At 47.8% G+C, this 21965-nt stretch overlaps 1 pseudogene; it reads left to right on the top strand.

Annotated features, from left to right (window-relative positions):
- The first annotated feature begins 4070 nt into the window (after window positions 1–4070).
- On the top strand, window positions 4071–19066 carry LOC133212105 (A-kinase anchor protein 1, mitochondrial-like; annotated as a pseudogene).
- The last annotated feature ends 2899 nt before the right edge of the window (window positions 19067–21965 follow it).

Below are 21965 nucleotides of genomic sequence, written 5' to 3'. Positions count from 1 at the left end.
AACGTCCCTGCAGGTCATGGAGGCTCCATCATTTGGGAACTGTCCTTGTCTCCCTTCTTCTAGAGACTGGAAGCAGCTTTCTCCCAGAACAGGCCTTCCTGTGTGTGGAAAGCCCTGGAAATCCGGAGCAAGTGCCTGCTGAACATTTCTCTCAGACCTTGAGAATGAAAAATCTGGCTTCTCTGTGGACCTTGTGCTGCAAACATTTCTAACCTTATACTGATATAAGGAAAGCAACTGCCTGGAAAACATAAGGTTAATATACTTTTAACTTAGATCTAAGATAGAGACCAATGTTTGTTTTGTCCATCTGTGGTTTGATAACAGAATTTAGTAGTCTTACTAACAAAAGTGAACTATTTCTTCCCATCCTCCTAATGAGTGACCATCCTTCTAATTATCAGTTAGTTTGGAGACAGTGACTCCCGACCATCTGCTAGCTTGGGAGGCAGTAAATTCTGTGGATGAAGGTTCCACTGTTTGAAATCTTTGCCAGCTATCAGAAATTTGCAGATACGGATGGTTTCAGCTCATTTGTGATTACTGGGGCATCCAACTGTGCCAAAGGTGAAAAGTGCACCCTGAGGAAGACTGCTTGCTTCCTCTTGAAGACCCCTGCCCACGACCATCAGAAGGCAGTGAGCAAGTGCCAAAAGGGAGGAGACTTATGATAATGAGTACCTAAACAAATTGTTATATCCCAGCCAGAAATTTGCATATTTATGTGTAATAAATATCTGCTTGCTTAACCCCTCAGTGTGCAAGTTAGGAGGAGCAATCCCCCTTGCACCCGGTGCCATAACAAACGTACCTTCCTTATAACTCTCTTTGAGTTGTAGAGTCTGATTTCGTGCTTCAGTACGGATGTGTCTTCTAAAGGGTTGTTTGTGCTGGTAAGAAAAACAAGGTGGCTTAAAACTGCTCTGGGATCCTAATGCGAGCAAGTAGAATAAGTTGACTGTCCTTGCCTTTGTTTTGTAAGGTAGGTGAGTGTGTGGGTTCATTCTTGTCCTCATCCCCCTAATCTTTACCAGTTTTCCATAAATCAAGTCAGGATACGGATTTGGAGAGTGGCCTGACCCCTCTTCTCCCCTTGGTGTCTTAATCCTATACTGACCTACTGTGGGGATTATTTAGCAAGTTGGAAAAGCCTCATGCCCTCGCTGCAGCTCCCTGTGCCTTGATAGAAGGTGTAACACTTAGAGTGGATTCCTGACATGCCAGGAGGAGGAAGTGGAAGTGGCTCATTGCGTGGGGCAACTACATACAGTGTGCGAGCTCTGCACTATTTCTGGTGCAGGACTGCACGGAGCCCTGCGTGTTGGGGAATGGCACTGGTGCATCCAGTGTTCAAACTGGTTCTGGTTTCCCCAGACTGCTTGTCTGTGGCCTCCGGAGCTGCTGTGCTTCCCCAGCTGGCTCCTCCTGCCTGGAGAGCACAGGGGCTGCTGGGCCAGGCTCCTCCAATTTGGCACTGCTTAAGGCCATGTGATTTGACAAGTTGCCATGTTCTGTTCTGCTGCTGGCAGGAGAATCCCAGGCTTGCTTCCCCCCTCCATGTGTTTAAATGATCCCTTTGCTCCTGCGGTCCTGAACTGGCTGTCGAGATGGCAATGGAGAGAGGGTTTTGTCACTTTTAAACCTGTTGGACAAAACGGATGTGGGCTGTAGGAGCTCCCCTATGGAAGAAATGAGGGAGAAGTATGTGCTTCATCCAACAATGGTTGTGTTGAGCAGGTTAAAAACAGGCTGTCTTCAAGGCATCACATGAAAGTGGTGTTGTGACCAGCATATTAAAATCAGGCCACCAAAGTCTTCCTGTCGTGTTTATGCAAGGAGATGTTTGTTAATGCTAGCTGTCCCCTGGCCAGCCCAGTGCTTTAGGATGTCTGTTTGTGTCCTGTGCAAAGCCACTGACTTTTGTCCCTTTCTAGCTGATGGAAGGATGTGGAATTCCCATTTAACACATCACTAGTAGTATAATGCAGCTCTTGCTGAAACTAGTCAATTTAAAAGCATGAAATGAAATAAGCTTTGCAAGGAGCGGTCAGCTAACCCACCATCCCCACTGATCTAAACATCACAGAGTAGAGATCTTTAACTTAAATGATATTAATGTTTAAAATGACTCTTGTAATTGCTTTGTCAACCAGGCTTTGGGATGGGCCTGGCCCTCTGTGGGGCATCCTGCTACTGTCTCCCTGTGCTGCAGAATTGTGTGGGACCATTGTACAGTTGGTGCAACTTAATAGGGAATGAGGTGATAATAGGGCTGTCTGTTTAATCAGGGAAGCTTGCTGGGAATGGACTTGTGAGCTACCTTGAGTTTGTGGTGCGCTGTCAGACAGCTTGTGGAGTGGTTCTGCATGAATTACAACTTAAGCGGGCAGCAGATGAGCGCTCGCAGTCACTATGTGCCATTGTGCTGGAGAGCAGAAAAAGTTCTTTTGTTTCAGGAATGTATGCACAGGATTCATGCTTTCCATTTACCGAGTTACAAAAACCAAACATCCAAATTACTGCATAGATTTATTGTGGTGTTCTGTTAACTGAAAGTTCCTCCTCAGCAATAAGCCCTGCTGTCTGAGTGGAAGGAGCTTGGATTGAAGAGACATCAGACATGAGTGTCACAGAGTGAACAAGACTCAAGTTTCCTGTGTAGATCAACATTGGTGATACGCTGGAGATGTTACCGGACTTGTTAAATCCTGTCTGCAGCTGAGCTTTGATTTGGGGTTGAGCAAGACATTTTCAAGCCCCTGTTTCTGCTGTTCATGTATTTACTTGCCTGGGCCAGGTTGGCTTTAGAGCAACCTTCTCTAGTGGAAAGTGTTCCTGCCCATGACGAGGGTTTGGAAGTGGATGAGCTTTAAGGCCCCTTCCAACCCAAACCATTCTGTGACTTTATGACTCTGCAGCAAGCAGTATAGAAGGGAGGCTGGTGTATGAGATAGTTTGGATGAAGTTGTGTGTTTGTTCCTGTGGGACAGGAGATTGTGGCTGGAGGAGGTGAGAAATCTGGAGCGTAAAATAAATGCTCTAGGCCTCGGATGCTCGGTTTGGGTCTGAGGGAGGCATGGTTTTGTCCTTACCTAGAGTGTGATTGGCTGCTGTGAAAATCAAGGCCCTGAAGGAGGTATCTGGAAGGAGGCTTGCTCTGATAACAAAAGGTGTTTTCTGGTTGAGACAGACAAAGCATAGTCGAGAGACTGACTTGATTGTCTCGTCTTTTTATATGTCTTTATTTTTCTGAAGAAGAACTCAATAGTACTTTTTTTTTTTTTTTTTTTTTTTTTTTCAGTGGGTGGTTCCCACCCCCAGGATTTTATCTCCTGAAAACAATCTTTATCTTTATTGCTTACTGGTGAAAGTCTTGGGGCCCATTTGGAGAAAAGCCTGTTGTGTGTAAGCATTGTCAGACACGTGGGTTCTGCTTTCATTCCTGCCCAGTGAAAATATAAACTGAGTGTCCTTTGCACTCTTTGTTCTGGGGATGTGGGGAACTTCAGCTGTAGGCTTTCCTGAAGGAAATGAAAAGGCCTCTCAGCCCTGCCTCATAGAACCTAGACGAAGCTTGTAGATGGAGGAGCATGGCTGGCACATGAGTCCCAGGGGTGTTCAGGCAGGGAAAGGTTCACACACTTTCTGGAGTAAAAGAGAAAGCTTTCAGCTCAAAAGTCAGAGTAGCAGCTGTCCATGTAGGGAATTTAATGTGGAATAAACTGTTATGAACCCAGCCTGCTGCTAGAGAGACTGCAATGCTGGATGCTGTCCCTGTGTGTAGCAAAGGGGAGGCAGGGGAAAGAAGGTGAAACGGGTTTGAGTCAAAAGGGGGGATAAGGTGAAACTGATGACTGTAATGGTGAGAAATGTCCAGAGATCCCTGGTCTTAGGTAAGGATCTTGTTTTGTGGTCTCTTGCAGAGCAGAGATGTGAATTTAAAAAGCAAATGGAAAACAAGCCTGTTCATATTACTAGAGGTACCTCAAGGCATTTATGAAAGTTTAGTCTTCCAGTTCCCTTCCCTGTGGCTACTGTAACATGTTTTCTGTTTCTCCTTCTAGGTATAACTGCTGAGACATTCTAAAATACCTTTATTCTTCCAGAGTTTTGTCACGTATGCCGTACCTGGAGTGCTGGAACTTCTTGGGTACTGGTGGATTTATTCCCATAGAAAAAAGCATGGAACCTATCAAGAGGAACCAGCAGTAGCTGCTGAAGAGCAGCAGGAAGAAGCCCCAGAGAAGGATTCAGCACCAGGAACAGAACCATGTGTTCCACAAAGACAGCTCTCCTTGCTGGAAGAGGAGCACACAGAGAACAGAACCTTGACCTCCCTGCTGACAGCAGGGTTGACAATGCCCTCTGTTATGTGTCACACTGATGAGAGGCTGGATCTCTCACCAGACTTGCCAGTAACAACAAATCAGCCCAGCACCCTTGAGAATGACAGTGAAAAACTAGAAGAAATGGGATCTCAAGACGAAAAGTGTCCCTGCTTGTGTGTCTCTCCCTTGGGAGCCTGCCTGTTCAGAGAAGACAGGGGAAGAAGACGTGTCCAGGTCAATTGCAAGTACTGTACCTGTGTGTCAGGAGGAGGACACACAGCCAAAAGGAGATGAATTGAGAAGAGAGAAGGTTAGAGGAGTGGGTTTGTGCAAGGAAGACATTGAGAAAATTGAGCAAGTGACGATACAGATTGTTTCCAAGGTCATTTTGGCAGCAACTGAGGAAGTGCTGTCAGGTGCTGCAAGTGATGGGTCCACTCAGCTCTGCCAGGCTGCTGCTAGCCAAGCTGAGACACCTCTGGAGATAGCAAGTGCTGTTTCCACTGGTCAGACACTTGCAGAGGATGCTGCAGAAGCACTGCTGGAAAGAATGATGCTGTGGTCCTGACATCCCCACAGACAGAGGAACAGGATCAGGATGTTACATGTTCAAGCTGATTAGCACAAAGCCCCATTGAGGGAGCCACAAGAGACTGTCAGATGAAGACCCCTGTGTGCAGTGAGTCCCAAGGAGGTGGTCGGACTCCTGTGGAGATCCACAAAGGTTCTCCAGAAAAGTCACCTTTGGTTAGGGAGGGCTCTTCATGCCGCACATCCACATGTGAAGGTGGGGCATGTGTGGAGGGCCTGCTGCAGAGCACAGTGATGGCTGTTGCATCAGGTCAGCATTCAGAGTTACTGAGTTTATCTGCAACCTGAGGCACAAGTGCTGGACAGAGCTCCGGGCCAAGTGAAACTCAACCTCCTGTGAAGCTGCCTGAAGACAATGAAGTGCCATAAAGCAATAGAGTGCTGTGAGAGGGTGGTCCAGACCTGTGTAACGAGTGTAGCAAGGCACCAGGAATAGATGGAGACTGCCCACAAGGTAAGCAATTTGAAAATCCTCTTACACTCACACGGTGAACAAGCATTTTACGTGCTGTAACCCTCCTGCATGTGCAGATAACACTTCCTGTTTAATTTCTCCAGTAAATTACTATTTAGCCCTCAGGTGCAGGTGGTTTTGCATTTGCTCTCAGAATTCGTATCTCTGTAGGATCCAGTGTTAGCTGGGTGATCTTCGGGGTATACTGCAAAGGGGTGAACAGGCTGGTCCCTGTTCAGCACAGAGCTTTTTGTCTAAGGCTGAGCATGTTCTCGAGTAGCCCAGTGAAATGCACTGTGTCTGGATGTAGGCCAGGCTGCTGAACACCTTGCTGGTTTGAAATCTGCTCATCCCAATGGTTTCTGCTTCAGTTCTAGCAGCCTCTAGCAAGCCCTGGGCTCTTCTCTGTGTCTGTGAGCTGCTGTTGTAAGGGGCCATGAGGCAGGTTTCTGAGGTGCTGCTGGATGAAGCAGGGAAGTGCTCTCATGAACTGTGATCAAATCAGTTGGTTGCAGAGCAATTCCCCTGAAGCCTTTTTACTTGGAAGGGAAGGTGCGGGCCAAGAAATCCCAACAGGGAACAGTGGTCATGGAGTTTCCCCATCTGTGTATGTTGCTTTTGCCTTCTAGATCCTGGATGATGTGTGTGTGGCAGAATGCAAAGCTGTCTGAGCAAATGTTGACCTGTATGACCTTGGGATGGATGTTAAAATCCTTTAGAAGACCCTGTGGTGCCAACAGCCCTTAATGACAGGGTGCCTTTTGTAATTGCTGCAGAGTAGATGGAAGGCTGCTTGTTGCAAGGCATGTGGACTGAGTTTGCCAAGAATTACGGATTAAACCCACACCACATTTCCTTTAGTGAGAAACACTATAGGAAGATGGTGGGTGAGACAAAGGGGCACAAAATCACAAAATGGAATATAGAAACCCTTAGAATTAGTTTTAAGTAATGTTAAGTTTGATGGCTTTGTAACATTAGCAATGGAAAATTACTGAGGTGCATGATACATAGAGAAAAAAATAGAGTACATCTAGAGAACATACTGAGAATTCTCACAAGATAAATTGTTATAGTTGACATAGTTTTAAGAAAAACAGTCTAGAAGAACAGGGATAAGGAGTATCTGGGAACCGCAGGTGTCCAGGATGGGCTACGGTTAAACTAACTGATAAGTAGGAGGATAGGAGGATTATTATGTCTCTGGTTCTAACGAACCAATTAAATTGGTATGAGCATCTACTGCGCATGCTTCAAAGGCTGCCAGAAGTGATGAAGATTGTTGGAAGAAGTAAACAAACCTCAGAGACTATCACCACACTTCTGTATGCATGCAGGGAACTTTCTGGAAAAATATGTAATCCATACTTAGCCTCATGAATATGTATGCATGCCCAGGGACTATAAAAGGACGGCTTGTGTGGCAATTGGGGAACACACGTTAGGAGGAACTATCCCCCGTGTCTCCCAGTGCCACAATAAAGAATACTTGCTTGTCAGCATGAAAACTTTGTTGGCAAGTTTGTTCCCGGAGTTTTCTCTGAATCATGGGTTTGCCTTGTTGTGAATGCTGGTGTGGCAAAAGGTACAAATGTGTTGTGGAGCCTGGTGGTGATGAGATGAGATCTCAGCACCCAGACAGCTGATGGGCAGGGAGAGGGGACAGAGCAGGGTGCTAATGTGGGATCAGAGGTCATACTGCTGACCCTCACACCCAGGCTTTGAGGATTCCATCCCCATCCTTGCCTTTCCAGGCATCAGTGCTGTGTTCCTAGTTAAGATGTGGCAAATGTGAAGCAGGTGTTTGGTTTATTTTTCTCTTTGGTCCTGCAATGGATGGCCTGAATACTTGCAGGCAAGTGAGGGTCTTAATGCTTCTGCTTGTTAATCTGAAGGAAGGATCAGCCATGTGTCACACTGCTTGTATCTGGGATGTGACCAGGAGGAAGATGTTCGAGTTTGTCCCCCTCCCAAGTATCACAGTATCACAGTAGGTTAGAGATTGGAAGGGACCTCAAAAGATCATCTAGTCCAATCCCCCTGCCGGAGCAGGAACACCTAGATAAGGTTACACAGGAACGTGTCCAGGCGGGTTTTGAATGTCTCCAAACAAGGAGATTCCACAACCTCCCTGGGCAGCCTGTTCCAGTGTTCCGTCACCCTCACTGAGAAGAAGTTTCTTCTCAGGTTTAAGTGGAACCTCTTGTGCTCCAATTTGTACCCATTACCCCTTGTCCTTTCATTGTTTGCCACTGAGAAGAGCCTGGCTCCATCCTCGTGACACTCCCCCTTTATATATTTATATACACTAATAAGGTCACCCCTCAATCTCCTCTTCTCCAAACTATAGAGACCCAGCTCCCTCAGTCTTTCCTCATAAGGGAGATGCTCCACTCCCTTAATCATCTTAGTTGCCCTGCGCTGGACTCTCTCCAGCAGGTCCCTGTCCTTTTTAAACTGAGGGGCCCAGAACTGGACACAATATTCCAGATGAGGTCTCACCAGGGCAGAGTAGAGGGGAAGGAGGACCTCTCTCGACCTACTAACCACCCCCCTTCTAATACAACCCAGGATGCCATTGGCCTTCTTGGCCACAAGGGCACAGTGTCGGCTCATGGTCACCCTGTCGTCCACCAGGACCCCCAGGTCCCTCTCCCCTACACTGCTTCTCTAACAGGTCGTTCCCTAGCCTATACTGGAACCTGGGGTTGTTCCTGCCCAGATGCAGGACTCTACACTTTCCCTTGTTATATTTCATCAAGTTATTCCCCGCCCAGCTCTCCAGCCTGTCCAGGTCCCTCTGGATGGCAGCACAGCCTTCTGATAAAAGGCTACGAGATTGGTCAAGCATGACTTCCCCTTGGTGAAGCCTTGTTGACTGCCACTCATAACCCTCTTATCCTTGATATGCCTTAAGATGGCACCAAGGATAAGGTGTTCCATCACTTTCCCAGGAACGGAGGTGAGGCTAACCGGTCTATAGTTACCCGGGTCCTCCTTCTTGCCCTTTTTGAAGACAGGAGTGACATTTGCTTTCCTCCAGTCCTCAGGCACCTCTCCCGTTTCCCAAGACTTGGTAAGGATGATGGAGAGCGGTCTAGCAATGACCTCAGCCAGTTCCCTCAGCACCCGCGGGTGCATCCCATCTGGACCCATGGATTTATGGATATCCAGATTGCTCAACTGGTCTTTAACCCATTCCTCATCAACTAAGGCAGACCGCTCCGTTGACCTATCTTCATCCAGGGTCTCAGGGGTACAGGGCTCTTCAGGACTGCCTCCAGCAGAGTAGACAGAGACAAAGAAGTCATTCAGTAACTCTGCCATCTCTGTATCTTCTGTCACCAGGGCACCCGTCCCGTTCATCAGCGGGCCTACATTGCCTCTGGTGTTAGTTTTACCTGCCATGTATTTGAAAAAGCTCTTTCTGCTGTCCTTGACCCCTCTCGCCAGCTTTAATTCCAAGGAGGCCTTAGCCATCCTAGCAGCTTTCCTACATCCTCTAGCAGCAGCCTTATATTCTTCCCAAGTGGCCAGCCCTTCTTTCCATGACCTGTAAACTCTCCTCTTCCACTTGAGCATACCGAGCAATTCCCTATTTAACCACGCAGGTCTCCTGACCCTCTTCCTCGACTTCCTACGTGTCGGGACGCTCCGATCTTGAGCTCGGAAAAAGCAGTCCTTGAACGTCAACCAACTATCTTGGGCCCCTTTCCCTTCAAGCAGCCTAGCCCACTGGATTTCCCCTAGCAATCGCTTGAAGAGGCCAAAGTTTGCCCTGCTAAAGTCCAGGGTTGCAATTCTACTTGCTATTCTACTGACCCTACCACACAAGATCCTGAATTCCACCATCTCGTGGTCGCTGCAACCAAGGCAGCCCTCAACCTTCACTCCTTCAACCAGACCCTCCTTGTTAGTGAGGATGAGATCCAGCAGCGCACCTCTCCTGGTTGGCTCATCCACCATTTGCATGAGGAAGTTATCATCCATACACTGGAGGAACCTCCTGGACTGCGGCTGGGTTGCCGAGTAGTCCTTCCAGCAAACATCAGGGAAGTTAAAATCCCCCACGACGACCACGGCCTGTGACCGTGAGGCCGCTGTCAGCTGCCTGTAGAAGGCCTCGTCAACTTCCTCACCCTGATCCGGTGGCCTGTAACAGACCCCCACAACAGTATCGCCCCTGCCAGCCTGCCCCTTAATTCTCACCCACAGACTCTCGACTCGCTCATCATCTGTCCCCGGACAGAACTCAACGCATTGTAGCTGCTCTCGCGCATAAAGAGCAACCCCACCACCCCGCCTGGCTGGCCTGTCTTTCCTGAAAAGGACATAGTCCTCCATGACTATATTCCAGTCATGTGAGCTGTCCCACCACGTCTCTGTAATTGCCACCAGATCATAATCTCCTGACTTAACACAGGTTTCTAGCTCCTCCTGCTTATTTCCCATGCTGCGCGCATTGGCGTACAGACATTTCAGGGAGCGAGCCGAGCACACCGATTTCACCCTAGGATTACAGGAGGCCTCCCAGTCTTCATCAATTCCGGAGCGCTGTCCCACTGAGGCAAGCCCAGCTACAACCCCATCCCCCTTCAAATCTAGTTTAAAGCTCTCCAAATGAGCCCTGCTAATTCGTGCCCCAGCATCCTTTTACCTCTGTGCGATAAACCTTTCCCACATGCCAACGTCCAGGCCGGTGCCCTATAAAACCAGCCGTTATCAAAGAATCCAAAGCCCTGCCTGCAGCACCAGCCTCGAAGCCAATCGTTTATGGACTGCATTTTCCCATTCAGTCCCACATCATCAACAGAAGATGGAAGGAGCGAAGAGAAGATCACCTGAGCCCCAGAGTCTTTCACCATCCGCCCCAAGGCCCTGTAGTCTTTCTTCATCTCCCTCAGACTGCGGGAAGCAACTTCCCCTTCACCCGTCTGGAAGACCAGCAGCGGGTAGTAGTCTGTCGGGCGCACCAGGTTGGGGAGCACCCTGGTGATATCCCTGATCCGGGCTCCAGGCAGACTACACACTTCCCTATGATGAGGGTCAACTCTGCATATCGGGCCCTCTGTTCCTTTCAGAATGGAATCACCCACTACAATGACCCTTCTTTCTTTCTTACCAGAGGCAGTCTTGAGGTGCGAAGTCGACCGCTTTTTCCTATGTGGCCTTGTAGGCGGGCCTTGCACCACATCCTCACCTACCTCTCCTTCCAGATCCAGGGCCTCAAACCTATTACAGAGGGACACCTGGGGAAGCGGGGCAGGAAGGGAGGAGGGCTGCCCACGACACCGAACCGGAACTCGCTTCCAACCCTCCTCATCTTTTTGGTCCCCTACCTCCGGGCGACAGCTACATGACAGGGGCTGTCTCAGTCCATCCCCCTCTGTCTGAGAGGGCAGGGGGTCCATCCTCTTTTGGGGGGTATCTCCCTGGAGCCGTTCCAACTGGTTAGCCAGGGAGTTACTCCAGCAGTCGATCTCCCTTTCACACTCCCTGATGCTCCTCAGCCTCTCAACCTCCTCCTTAAGTTCAGCCACTAAGCCAAGCAAATCTTCCACCTGCTCACACCTCACACAGTAGAAGTAGAAACGTTCCTGGTATCAGCTGATGGTTTGGGAAGAAGCTGTAGCTTGGCTCTGGCACCTTGCTTCTTCAGGCATATGATAGATTTGGGCAAGAGGCAATCCCCTGCCCCCACTAGCAGTGGACCACCCCTGGCACTCAGGTCCCTGTGCACCATCTGCTGGGGCAGGAGTGTAATTTCAGCACAAAGAGCAGATGAATAGGTTGCACGTCCTTCCTTGCCTGCTAAACTCCCTGTGAAGACCCCTGCCCAGGCCGTGGGTAGAATTCAGAATTCCTTGAGCAGCAGCAGGCTCTCATTCAGGTTTTGGTAACTTTGGCTTCTGGTGTCTGTGTCAGCCACTGTGTAAGAGGTCCCTGTGTTTGAAGGATGATGGCTCAAGTTGGGCTGCTTCCTGTGGCATTCCCGGAGCTGCGCAGGCTTTTCTCCAGGAATAAAAGGAAACTTTCATTAGGCTGCATGTGATGGGAGCCCTTTCTGACACACTGGAGAACCTGATACAGGAGCACCCTGAGTGAAGGCATGAGAACAGCTCTATGTAACCTCTCTGAAATGATGTCTTTTCGTGGCCTTGTGCCTTGGAGCTGGACTGGGGGGGTTGTCTGCATGCTGACACATGTGCATGTCTTGCAGGATTGGATGAACATGGTACAGATTTTGTGAACAGTGGCTGTGCCATGAAGAAGGCAGTGACTCAGCAGAACACTAAGATAGGGAGAGAAACCAGCAAGTGCGACCATGTCATCTGGGAAATAGAAGTCCCAAAGGTAAGAAGCTCCTGGCCTGCTCCTGCATCCTACCCTGCCCTACACAGCCATCTCCTGGCTCTTCCTGTCCTGCACTGGCTTGGTGCCTTCCCAGGGACATCAACAACAGAGGAAGGTTGAAGTGATTCGCTCCCATTAGGACTCAGCAGGAGGGAAGAGCCAGGGAAAACTATAAACATGAGGCACTCCAGGCTGTGGCACTCATTATTCCTCATGATCTTCCACCCCAATCTGTTGGTCTGATGTGGAGCAATGGTTATTCTCATGAGGGCCTGCACAACCCAGGATTAGAGCCGAGTGAGACAGCCTTGAACTCTCTCTGACTCAGCTGAGCTGAGGAGGCCTGGAGTCGAAGAAATGTAAGCAGAACGTTGAAACAGGAGCTTGCTGGCCACAAGGAATGCACCGCTTATCGCAAGGCATGGACCCTGCTGTTCCAGAGATATGTGTGCAAAACTTAGCTTAGCCAATAGCAATGTATAGACAGGCGCATGGACAGGTTTATGTAGCCAATGAAAGATGTACAGCTGTCACGTAAACTATCACCAATGGTATAAATTAGGTGAGCCTGTGCAATAAATTGAACAAGAAGCGTAACTCATATTGAGATTGTCTTCTTGATTCGGGTTGCTCCTCCGACAGTCTGATGCTTTGAAAGCATTCAGAAAGTTTTGAGGGTACACAGTTACTAAGAGCAGGTGATGAAATAAGCTGCAGAGAGCAGCGTTGTTTGATCAACATTTCTTTTGCTGACTGTTGCTTTCTTGTCCCCTTCATAAAGGAATTAGTTGGGAAATTTATGAGCTTCCAGAGGCAGAAATCTGGTGGCAAAATCTATGTCTCGACAAAGCCTTATTTCTGTGACTCCCATGTCTGTCACATTGAAGGTAAGTGGAAAGTCTCTTCATTCATTGTCTAATATGTACCTTGGGGGCTAAAACTGAAGTTGTTGCTGTAGTGCAGAAGGCTTCTGGTAGCTCTATTGATTCACATGGCAAGGCTGGGGTTGTCCTCACCAAATCTGTGCTACAGACCTTCTGTGGAACTTCTGTCTTCCAGGTTTCCCGCATCAAGTAGAAAAAGTACTGAGCCGGATTGGCATGAAGTTCAAGGAGCTGTGTCTCGCCAACGTCCACGATCTACCTCCACCAGCACCACTGACACTTCATTCCCTCCTTATGACTGCCTGGGTGAGTCCCAGCTTGCTGGCTATGCTGATGTCAGGGTGGAAGGCTGTTGCTGGTCACTGCCATTGTAGGATGCTGTATCCATGTGGCTGGCTCACAGATGCCCTCAAACCCAGTTTGATTATTGTGTGGCTGGTTGTTGTTCAGCTGATTTAACGGTTAAGAGATCAGGTTTATCTACCTGTTCTTCCACTACTGTTCCCATTGTGCCTGTACTGACTGTGCACACAACTGTTTCCTTCGATGTGAATATAGGCTTTATTCTGGAGAACTGAATTGATGCTGGGAAATTAAAGGCATTTTGGATGTATTCCAATCACAGTAGTGCTCAGAAGCTGCCCAGCACAGTGGCTCTCTAGCAGCCAGGGAAAATGACTTGAAAATGAGGCCTCTGTGACAAATCTTGGACAATCCCTGTGAAGATTACCTTGATGTTTAAAACCTCCATGGGCAGGGAATCCTGGCAAGTTGCACAGTGTTGACAGTGCAGCATAGCTTGACCCATCGTTCCTGACTCTGCTCGCTGATCTCTTGGGTAAATGAGTCTTAGAATCATAGAATCATAGAATAATTAGGGTTGGAAAGGACCTTAAGATCATCGAGTTCCAACCCCCCTGACATGGGCAGGGACACCTCACACTAAACCATCTCACCCAAGGCTCTGTCCAACCTGGCCGTGAACACCACCAGGGATGGAGCATTCACAACTTCCCTGGGCAACCTGTTCAAGTAAAAATTTTCTTCCTTATATCCAATCTAAACATCCCCTGTTTAAGTTTTAACCCTTTACCCCTTGTCCTATTACTACAGTCCCCAATGAAGAGTCCCTCCCCAGCATCCCTATAGACCCCCTTCAGATACTGGAAGGCTGCTATGAGGTCTCCACGCAGCCTTCTCTTCTCCAGGCTGAACAGCCCCAACTTTCTCAGCCTGTCAGGAGGTGCTCCAGTCCCCTGATCACCCTCAAGGCGCTCCTTTGGACTTGTTCCAACAGTTCCATGTCCTTCTTATGTTGAGGACACCAGAACTGCACACAATACACCAAAAGAGGTCTCACGGGAGCAGAATAAAGGGGCAGTATCACATCCGTCGACCTGCTGGTTGCGCTCGTTTTGATGCAGCCCGGAATTCAGTTGGCTTTCTAGGCTGCGAGTGCATGCTGCCAGCTCATGCTAAGTTTGTCATCAAAAACCAAACACCCCCAAGTCCTTCCCCACAGGACTACTCTGAATCTCTTCTCTGCCCAGCCTGTAGCTGTGCCTGGGATTGCTCTGACTGAGGTGTAGGACCTTGCACCTGTCATGTTTAAACTTCATAAGGTTGGCATCTGCTCACCTCACAAGCATGTTGAGGTCCCTCTGGATGGCATTCCTTCCCTTCAGCGTATCAACCGAACCACACAGCTTGGAGTCATCAGCAAACTTGCTGAGGGTGCACTCAATCCCCCTGTCCATGTCACTGACAAAGATGTTGAACAAGACTGGTCTCAACACCGATCCCTGAGGGACACCATTCGTTACTGGTCTCCAGCTGCACACTTGAGCCATTGACCACAACTCTGCATGCACTCACTTCACAGGCAACTATAACGTTTTAAATAATTTGCATCTTCCTGATATTTACTTATAATAAAGTTGTCTGGATGGAGTTTTCTTGCATAGTTTGATAAGCAGTATTATTCCTACATTATCTTTAGCTAGGTGGCTCATTTCAAGTACTAAAAAAACTTCCTAAATACAAAGTCATCAGAGTTGCTCCCAACAAGTTAATGTTTATTGGAGGTCTTATTTATAACTCTCTAAAAGTTCAGAAGACTAGCTTTGTTCACACTGTTTTGTTTTGTTCATGTTCCTGTACTCAACTGACAAGGCTTGCTATGGATTTGGTTCATTTTGGGTTTTGTTGTTGTTATTTGGGTTTGAGGTTTGGGTTTGTTTTGGTTTTTTTAATATACATAATCAGGAATATTTTGCCACTTACTAGAAGAAACCCAACATTTGTTTGCTAACTAGACAAGCGCCATCTTTACTGGAAGCATAAATCTAACAACAAAAAACCCCTTATAAATTATTCACAAGATTAAAAGTTTACTGACTTTCTAGATATAATAGGGAAGCTACTTAAACATTAAAAAAAAAAATCCACAGAAGTTGTTAAAGTTCCTTTAGTTTTATTGCTCATAGGTTTCCTAGAAATTTGCACCTAATATCACCTAAACACTTCCTCTTCCCACCCCATTACAGCTGCTCTGTGCTGATAGTCTTTTTGGGTGCAAGATGGGCCCCAGCCCAAGTCTGATTTCCTGGAGAACAGCACAGAGTTAACAATGGGTAGCCTCCTGCTCCTGATCCAAAGCAGTCTTTAGAAGTGAAATACTACAGTGCCATGGCTGTAAGCCTCAGGAGGTGCTGGTGGGACAGGGAGCTGCTGTGAATGAAGCTTGAGTTGCAGTGAACACTAATGAGAGCTTCTTTCCTCCACGTGACAGCTCTTCCTCCCAGATGGAGTCACTGTGGAGGTGGTTGTGGCACACCAAGTCAATGCGGGGCACATGTTCCTGCAGCAGCACACTCACCCCACTTTCCATGTCCTGAGGGGCCTTAAACAGCAGATGTCTGTCTGCTACTCTCAACCCGAAATTCCAACCCTGCCAACTCCAGTAGCAGGCAAGTAACTTGGCTGCTCACAAACTGTTCACTTGAGAAACTTCGAGGGTCCTGTGAAATCCTGCTGCCCTGAGTTAGGCTTGGGAGGCTTTCCAGTGCGTGAGATGTGATAGTTCATTTGTTATTCCATTTATTTGGGCTTTTTTTAATAGATAAAGCACAAGGTATTGCTTTGATCTTCCTTACCCCACTCATCCCTGAATACCTCTCCAGCCGCTTAGTTGCACATTGAAATTCAGGAGAGAAGTCAGTCTTGGGTTATTTCTTATCTACCTGGCACCTGGTACATTTTTGCTGACAAAGTGTGGAGCTACTCCCACATCTTCATAGTGTTACTGTCTGTACATGGTCTAAAGTGAAGGGTGCATCCCATGGAAAGGAGTTACTAGTCATAACTAATGCCTGAAGTGCTGATTTTTGGAAATCCACTAAGCTTTCTTCTCTCTACCCTTATGTTCTGCAGTTAGTATTGTCTGCACAGCTCCAGGCCTGGATGGGACATGGCTATGGGCTCAAGTTATCAGCTACTTTGAAGAGACCAGTGAAGTGGAACTCGGATATGTGGACTATGGAGGATATGACAAAGTGAAGGTCAACACCCTCAGACAAATCAGGTCTCTAGCTCCAATTCAATGGCCTGAGGCCATACCTGGCCATATCTTCATCAGAGGCATCTGTATTGTTTGAATTACTTGTAGGTTTTTCCACAGCTCAAGTGGGAATTGGTAGAAAGGTTTGTCTCAGCAGCAGGGGTGGGCTCCCTGGCAGCACAGCAAGCTCCTGCAAGGCTTTATTGAAGGGGAGGGAAGAGGAAATTGTGACTTCTGTCACTTCAGCGTGGCAGCTGAGCAAAAGGATGCCTTTGGGAGGCCCCAAGGTGTAGTTAGTTGAAGAGCTAGGAATAAGATTGGGATTCTCTATGCTCCAGCCCCACTGTCTGGAAGAGCTGTATTGGATGAGGGTTTTCTTACACAAGCCCATTAAATACTTGATTGTGCCCAGAGGTGGGAGGAAAGCAGTCCAGCCTCCATGGTGGAGGTGGCTTTTGCTTGGAGTCCAGTCCAACCTGGCATGCTCATCAGACAATGGATTGATGCTGCTTAGGTTGCTGGGAGGTTTTTTTTGACTGTCATAAATTTTAAACTAAATCCCCATTACAGCAATTGATTAATCAATGTCACCTGAAAGAATACAGGAGTGACTTAAAGCCCTGTTCTTATTCTGATGGATTCTCTTTTCTTTAAGGTCTGACTTTTTATTGCTGCCTTTCCAAGGAGCAGAAGTTTTACTGGACAATGTGGTGCCTCTTCCAGGTAATGGAGCTCCTGACAAGTATTGTTGGCGGTCATCCTGCAGTTTCAGTGGGTGCCAGCAGTGGGCAAGCAGGGATTGTGCCTGAACCTTCCCTCTCCTATTGCAAGCACAGCCTCTGGTGTGACTAGAGCAAGGACTGGAAATAATGAGTTTTATCCTTCTAAATGTGCTAGCATGGCAGAACCTATCAGACTCCAGGGGAAAGATGATACAGGTCTGGGCTTTTTCCTGCTTGGAGGAGAGACCAAATTACTGGAGCACCCCCCATATGAAGATAGGCTGAGAAAGTTGGGGCTGTTCAGCCTGGAGAAGAGAAGACTGCGTGGAGACCTCATAGCAGCCTTCCAGTATCTGAAGGGGGCCTATAGGGATGCTGGGGAGGGACTCCTCATTAGGGACTGTAGTGATAGGACAAGGGGTAATGGGTTCAAACTTAAACAGGGGAAGTTTAGATTGGATATAAGGAGGAAATTCTTTCCTGTTAGGGTGGTACTGCAGATATGCACTTTTCTATATTTAAAGCCTTCTAATTCATCATCCACTTAAATTCATATTAACTTAGCTAGTGGCTTTAGAAAGCACTTCATTCTTCCCTTCAGCAACACAGCAGGCTTAGTGCTTGTGTGATCTCCAGCTTAATAGACTGGTTTCAGCAACAGTGGGTGAGGCTTCACTGGCCTAATGGGTGTAGGAGGTCAGGCAAGATGAGCTTAATAGTCCCTTCTGGCCTTTAAAGCCTGTGACTCTCATTTGTTTTCTCCTGCTCTTCCCTAAGATGAGGATCACTTCTCCCCTGAAGCTGACACGGCTGTTGGCGACATGACCAGAGGCGCAGTCCTTGTGGCGCAGGTACGTGGAGCTGTTGGGGAAAGTCCTGTTGCTGATGGTGCTGCTGCTGTGACTCTGTGCACCCCGCATCCTGCGTGTGTGTGAAAACAGACAACAAAGCCAGAGCCTGCAAGTCTGGCTGCTGGGCAGGGTCTTGCTGAGAAATCGTGGTGCTGAGAACTTCCTGGTGTAACATCTGTTACCGCTGAGGACTGTGTGGCTGGGAAGGGATAAGTATTCCCTCTTGTGAGTGATGTGGGCAGAAAGCCAGGGTATGGATTTGAGTGATGAAAGTGAACTTGCCCACAGGGTGTTCCAGCTGCTGCCTGGTTTCAGGAGCTGCATTTCCTCCAGCCTACACATAGGAAGGGGTAGCTGATAGGGAGTGAATGATGCTGGCCTTGCATCCTTCATGGCTCACACCAGAACTGCTGCCCACTCTGTTTTTTCTGTTTCCAGGTCACAAATTATGACAGTGCAACAGGACTGCCACTGATACAGCTGTGGAACTTGATGGGCGATGAGGTGCGTGTGTTGACATACCAAATCTGTTGGAGTTGATGCTAATGCAGGCTTTCTACTGTTGATTAGGAAATTGCTGATTGGTTTATTTCTAATGGCTTGTTCACCTTTCTACTTTCTGTTTTCTTTCTTTTCACCTCCCTATAGGTGGTGTCCGTAAACCGAACTCTGGTGGAAAGAGGCCTTGCTCGGTCACTTGACTACTAGCAGTGTCCTACCATTTCCCTAGAAACACATACCTCATCTCGGTGAAAGGCAGGGTTATTAAAAGCCATAATGACAAATACTGTAGCTTGAAAGCAAAAAATCGTCTCTGGCCTCTATTCCAAAGCTGAATGGGAAAAACCTTAAAACCTTACGGCTCATTCAAAGGTAGCAAATGCCCCTTAAGCTGTGGTTGTTCCACATGTATAATACTCATGAACTTAGTGTCTGCTTTTCCTTCCAAGTTACGTTGGTTGTCCTTTTTTAACAGGCTCTGCTTATGAAATTAACGAACGTGATTAAGGAATTTAATGTTCAGTTATGGATTTCTCTATATTGTGCCACTAACCTGCATAAACAGTATTCATCTCGTGTCTTCCTTATGCCAGGAGGTAGATGAATTGCATTTGTTGCACTTACTGTGGCACGTCTCACTACAATCATGGTTTTTAGGCTTGATACGCTTAAGGAAGAAAGCTGCTCTGTGCACATGCAGGATGTGTTACCACTACAGTTTTTGCTCTGAAATGATGTGTATTTAAAGAAAAGAACTGATTGCCAGGACCAGTTGTAGTTTATATTTTTCTAGCTGTGCAAGTCTGTAAATATATATAAAAATCCCAACACTGTAATGTTTTGTACAAGAAAAACACTGGAAACAAAGGGAACTTTACAGAAACTTTTTCACACCAAGACGTCCTCTGTAGGTAGAACTGGTTTGGAGTGCATTAGGGTAGCCAACATTGGAGCATCAGAATGTTGGGAGTGTTTCAGCTCTGCTGTAGACAGGATTAGGATTCCCTTAGGTTGATGTCTGGTTGCAATTTTCATCACTGTGTTCTTTACTATGTTGATGTACAGTTTTGTTTAAAAAGAAAGTGATAACTTGGCATTAAAGCTGCAGTGGTGTTCTCCTCTCTTTCCTTTTATTTTTCTTTTTTCTCCTTTTGAGATTTCTATGAGGTATTTAAAGTTCTGCTCAAATAATTTAAGCTGACTTAATACTCTTTAAACACGTGGCCTCTAATGTGTATCAGGTATGTATTGAGCTGGGATTTATGGCTGGCAGAGAAGATACTTGCCAGGAAGAGGTTGATGAAGTCAGTCCTCAGAAGGTTTTCCAGGTGGATTCGAGTATGTCTTTGCATCCTATGAGCTAACATGTCAGCATTTGGATAGTTGCCTACAAGAGCATATGGTCCAGCCTTTCAGATATGATATGGTTATATCTCTTCAGTTCTCTCCTATTCAGTGCTTATGATTTAACATTCACGTTTGCAGTGACATCCAGTGAAATCTCAATTTGGTAACTAAGTGAAATCTATAAAACATATTATCTTGGAATGTTTCTTTCTATTTCAATTAAAGCTCAAATTTTAAGCTGTCTTAATCAAACTGTGATGACTGAGAGCCTTCATTTCCTGACTTCTTGTGATGTAGGGCTGGGAAGGGAGCCTAATGGGGTAAGCCAACAACAAGAGCCACCGAGGGAGCCTCAAGTCCTCGACAGGACCTGCCCAGGAGCCAGCAGCTCAGCTGGCGCTAGCAGCTGACTCACAGGGGGCGGAGCCAGGACGAACGGCGCTAGCCCTGATTGGTTAAAAACCTGCCCCAGGGAGCGCAAGCGAGCAGGAGCGCGGCGAACAGAGAGGGTCGAGGTAGTTTGCGCGGGATGGTGAGCACTTGCCACATGACCAGGGCTCGGTCTGGGAGCTCTGCTCTGGCTGGCCTAGCGGTGGCCACTGTAGGCACTCAGACAGAGCCGATGAGAGGAGAGGCTGCAGTGCAGACTTTGGGGTGTAGAGAGTGCCTGCACTGGTCTGGTGAGGAAAAGGTGCACAATGGGCAGGGCTGTACTGGGTGCTCCCTGGTGGAGGTTCTCCTGCAGCAGGTGGCTGAGCTGCAGGAAGCTATTAATAGGCTACAAGATGTCAGGGTAGCTGAGAGGAAGCAGGAATGCTTGCTCCCTGCCCAAGCTGTGCAGAGTCCTCAAGCTTCCCCTGTAGCTCATGGAGGAAAGAAGGAGGTTGTTAACCCTCGAAGCTGGGAATTGGTGACAAAGAAAACCAACAAAAAAAAGGAGGAAAAGGACAATTAAAAGCAAGGGACTTCCTCCTAAACCTGTTGTCCCCACGCAGAACCGCTTTGCTGTCCTGCAGGGGGCTCATGAGGAAACGCACTTCTGCCAGAAACAGCCGGCTGATGCACTAGTAAAGAAGATTTCTACTGGTGCTGCCAGGAAAAAGCGGCGGGTCGTAGTGGTAGGGGATTCTACTTTGAAAGGGACAGAAGCACTCGTCTGTCGGCCTGACCCGGTCTCAAGGGAGGTGTGTTGCCTACCAGGGGCACGGATCAGGGATGTGGCAGAGAGGCTGCCTGCTCTGGTAAGCCCCATGGACTATTACCCACTTCTGGTGATACATGTGGGTGCTAGGGATATAGATAGTAGTAGCCTGGGGAACATAAAGAAGGACTACAGAGCCCTGGGAGAGGTGGTTAAGGGCTCTGGAGCTCAGATAGTCTTTTCGTCTATTCTCCAGGATACAGGGGAGGACCTAAAAAAAGCTAGGAGGATTAGCCAGGTTAATAAATGGTTAAAAGGGTGGTGTCACAGTCAGGGGTTTGGGTGTCTTGAACATGGGACCCAAGTTTGTAGGCCAGGTCTAGCGGGGGCTGGTGGAGCTGGTCCGATAAAGAAGGGGAAGAGCAGTTTTGGTAGGAGGCTTGCCAGACTGGTCAAGGAGGCTTTAAACTAGATGTGTTGGGGGAGGGGGGCATCATTCCATCCCAACACACCCAGTCAGTTGCCAGCACCTATAATAAATGCTCGGAGCAATGCAGAGATATTCCGGCTGCTCCAGCCAATGAGCCGGCTTCATTTGGAGCTCGGCTCAGATGCCTCTATACAAATGCCCGTAGCATGGGGAACAAACAAGAGGAATTAGAGATGTGTGCTCGTCTACGGGGGTATGATATTATAGGCATCACAGAAACATGGTGGGATGGCTCCTATGACTGGAGTGTTGGAATGGAAGGTTACAGACTCTTTAGAAAAGACAGGCCTGGCAGGCGCAGAGGGGGAGTTGCCCTTTATGTTAGGGATAGGCTGGAGAGTATGGAACTCTGTCTGGGGACTGGTGAGCAGTTAACAGAGAGCTTGTGGGTCAGGGTTAAAGGGAAAACAGTGATGGGAGACATTACTGTGGGGATCTGTTATAGACCACCTGATCAAGAGGAATCTGCGGATGAAGCACTCTATAGGCAGATAGGAAAAGCCTCACGCTCACAGGCCCTCATTCTCATGGGTGACTTCAACCACCCTGACATCTGTTGGAATGACGGTACGGCCCGGCACAAGCAATCCAGGAGGTTCCTCGATTGTGTGGAAGACAACTTCCTTCTGCAAGTAATAGAGGAACCGACAAGGAGAGGTGCCATGCTTGACCTTGTGCTCACCAACAGGGAAGGGCTCGTTGGAAATGTGGCACTGCAGGGCAGCCTTGGATGCAGCGACCAC

This window comes from Neopsephotus bourkii, unplaced genomic scaffold, assembly GCF_033783945.1.
Source record: "Neopsephotus bourkii isolate Nb327-2 ecotype Australia unplaced genomic scaffold, CSIRO-AGI_Nbou_v1 NB_57, whole genome shotgun sequence".
Taxonomy (NCBI): Eukaryota; Metazoa; Chordata; class Aves; order Psittaciformes; family Psittacidae; genus Neopsephotus; species Neopsephotus bourkii.
This window is presented reverse-complemented; position numbering and strand designations above follow the sequence as displayed.